The following is a 2,500-nucleotide window of genomic DNA, read 5'->3' on the forward strand; positions in this document are numbered from 1 at the left end:
CACTTACCTTACATTCAGCAAATTCCGCAGCAGGGATCATTTGGTTAGTTCAGTAAAAAATGACTGAACAATGAGCCTCCACACCACGCCAAGGTGATCCCTGTTTGTGGAGGTCCCCCCTTCGGTTTGAAGGTGCTCATATCATCTTGAGCTGGGGGCGTCAGGTGTTGCAACACCCATCTTAGTAACCACCTGGCTGGTAATCATTGCTATATTCCAGCCTTCTCCTCGGTTTCCCTTTCTGTCACTGCTTCTGACATGTCTATATTGGGGTCTTTCCCAAACATATGGGTCATGAGATTGGCCTTAAGTCCCAAGTTGTATTCAAGAATGGTTATTTGGGTCATAAATCTGAATCTGAAAAAGCCTGTGAACTTTGTCTTATGAAGTTTATTCCACAGTTTCCCATGCAGAGATTCACTGGTGTTTTGAGTCATGCCTTTGAGGAACCTCCTAAGGAGATCAGGGTCAGCCATTTCCCTATATACTTCTTTTATATATTCAAGTTTTTTCATAGGGAATTTTGGCCAAGTATAATTTCTTTATTTCTTTGAGGCATGACATTCTGCTACCTCATCCTTGGCCAGTGCCCGGTTATAAAAACACTAGGACTGGGTCTCAGTGGGGGAGAAAAGATGGGTATTCTTCTTGTCTGTTTATATTAGATGAAAAAATGATGCCAAATTGCTCTTTGCATGGTGCCTACATCAGTGCCAATATTGTCCCTGATGACTTTTCCATAGTACCTTGACAACTGATTGATTGTTTCATCAGTAAGAATAAGGTAGCAACCTAACAAACTGCATTTCATTGTACGCCGACTTTTTGTGGTAACGATCTGCGAGACGATCTTCTTTATTTTACACAGTTTAGTTCCCAGGCGTTTACTGGCAAGGTTGACAAATTCCTCCTATACTACTTCAGAGGAATATGGGCCTCTGCTAACATTCAGCTGGCACACAGCTTTATAAGCAATAGAGTCACTGTCACTAATGAAGGTGACATATTTCGGATTATGCAAAGTAAGTGAGATTATAATCTCACGGTCCCCTTTTTCTCCATAGGACCAGATTTGCCTTCAAAACTGCAGTGGCATTTGTGTTTGGGTGCATTTGCGTAGTCAGTGAGACAGGCTTGGCACCAGTTGCAAAGCACCCCAAAATCGATGACTATGCTAATGAAGGCCCCAATAACAAAGCACACTCCAATATGATTCTTGTGCCCCCTCGTCATCCTAGAGCCATCGAAGGTTACGTTGATGCTTACATTTCCTTGTCCTCAGACAACTGGTTCTTCAAATAACAGTCTTTCACCTCCTTCCTATACCGAGCCATCAACTCATCATAATATGGCAGCATTTTCTGAAAGAGGTAAGAGGCGTGCCATGAATACAGGAGAAATGACCCTCAGAAAAATTTGAGGGGGGGCAATAAAGCCTGAACATATTTGCAGGCGCAAACAGCCTATTCCCATGGCTAAATTAAAATAAACTTGTAGTAAATTTGTTTCAGTAAAAAAGCCTACTTGTGTAGGCGGAACAACACCTAATGTTTGGCCACATGATTTACAAAAGTCACCTTGAATGTGCTTGACCACACATTGCGTATTAAAGTCACTTTCTTGCCTTCTTTACAAATCCTCTTGCAGCATGGAATGGACATAACTTTACTGAGTTGGTCATTGGAAATTATAAGTTTTTCATCATAATTCTTCTCAGAGTCTATCAATACATTTTTCAAAATGTTTCTTCTTTTCATGACAGATGAAACTGATGAAGGAAGAGATATTCCTGTTGACGTTGACATCTGTTCTGCCATTTGTGATGTTGTAGGCACTGACGATGAAGGAGGAGGCACGGGACAAGGCACTCCCCGTCCCTCAACTCCCACTCACTTCATCCAGTCAGCATCACTCTGTTTCTCCTCCTTTTGTTTCTTTCAAAAACACACACACACACACACACACACACACACACACACACACACACACACACACACACACACACACACACACACACACACACACACACACTTGCCGCACAAGAGCGATGTGACCTTGGCAGTATATGATTTGGTACTGAGCTCGCGCATCTCCAAACTTGGCAGATGTGACAAAAACATTTTAGTTGCCAATTAATACTTTTCTTAATTTTTGTCAATTACTCACACAATATTAATTTGTTCATGTTGTCAGCATGCATACACACCTCATGTCACCTTTTGGAATGTAGTTGAGGGGAAGGAAACAAGTATAAAATAATTTCATTGAAATTTGTGAATATGATACGTCTTACCAGGTGCAAATAGTTGCTAAGTAATAAGAGACAAGAAAAGATTTGTTGTTCAATGCCCTTTCTTTTTTTATTTATTTATACCTATAAAAATTACTTTATTTGTGCGTAATTATGGTGCACAAAAGTCACAAGACATTGCTAGGGAGGGGGGGTATTGAGAATACACATCTAATGTGATTATTTTGAGTATTTTCCAAAAATATTTTG

At 40.5% G+C, this 2,500-nt stretch overlaps 1 protein-coding gene across 1 annotated transcript in view; it reads right to left on the reverse strand.

The window, feature by feature from the left end:
• Positions 1-2,500, reverse strand: part of LOC119583434 — a 20,632-nt gene that overhangs the window by 15,629 nt on the left and 2,503 nt on the right.

This window comes from Penaeus monodon, chromosome 17 (genome assembly GCF_015228065.2).
Source record: "Penaeus monodon isolate SGIC_2016 chromosome 17, NSTDA_Pmon_1, whole genome shotgun sequence".
Lineage (NCBI taxonomy): Eukaryota > Metazoa > Arthropoda > Malacostraca > Decapoda > Penaeidae > Penaeus > Penaeus monodon.